The sequence below is a fragment of the Halyomorpha halys genome, unplaced genomic scaffold (genome assembly GCF_000696795.3).
Source record: "Halyomorpha halys isolate HHAL.00 unplaced genomic scaffold, Hhal_1.1 Scaffold961.1, whole genome shotgun sequence".
Lineage (NCBI taxonomy): Eukaryota > Metazoa > Arthropoda > Insecta > Hemiptera > Pentatomidae > Halyomorpha > Halyomorpha halys.
Genome location: NW_027105140.1, coordinates 219,243 through 219,558, shown reverse-complemented (window position 1 = coordinate 219,558; position 316 = coordinate 219,243). Strand labels below are relative to the sequence as shown.

The 316-nt window shown below is 24.7% G+C and overlaps 1 protein-coding gene across 1 annotated transcript in view; it reads left to right on the top strand.

The window, feature by feature from the left end:
* Nucleotides 1-316, top strand: part of LOC106687416 (zinc finger protein 711) — a 27,934-nt gene that overhangs the window by 22,748 nt on the left and 4,870 nt on the right. The gene's annotated exons all lie outside the window — the stretch shown is intronic.

The following is a 316-nucleotide window of genomic DNA, read 5'->3' as shown; positions in this document are numbered from 1 at the left end:
TATAATTTATAAATACATATTTTTTTTAAATATTTGACAATTTATTAGCACATATTTCAGATTTTTTAGCACATAAAAATCCTATTCCTAGTAATCAATATTTAATCAGTAAAAATATTACAGATGCTGCTTGATACTGAGTCAGAAATTGAAATTGTAATTCCTGTTGAGAATCATTACCTAATATTCTGAGTTGATACAAGAATCTATATTCCATCCTGTTACAGAAAATGTAGCCTTCAGATCATTAGTAATCTATATTTAATCAGTAAAAAAATTAAAGGGGTTGCTTGATACTTGAGAAATTGAAATTCTA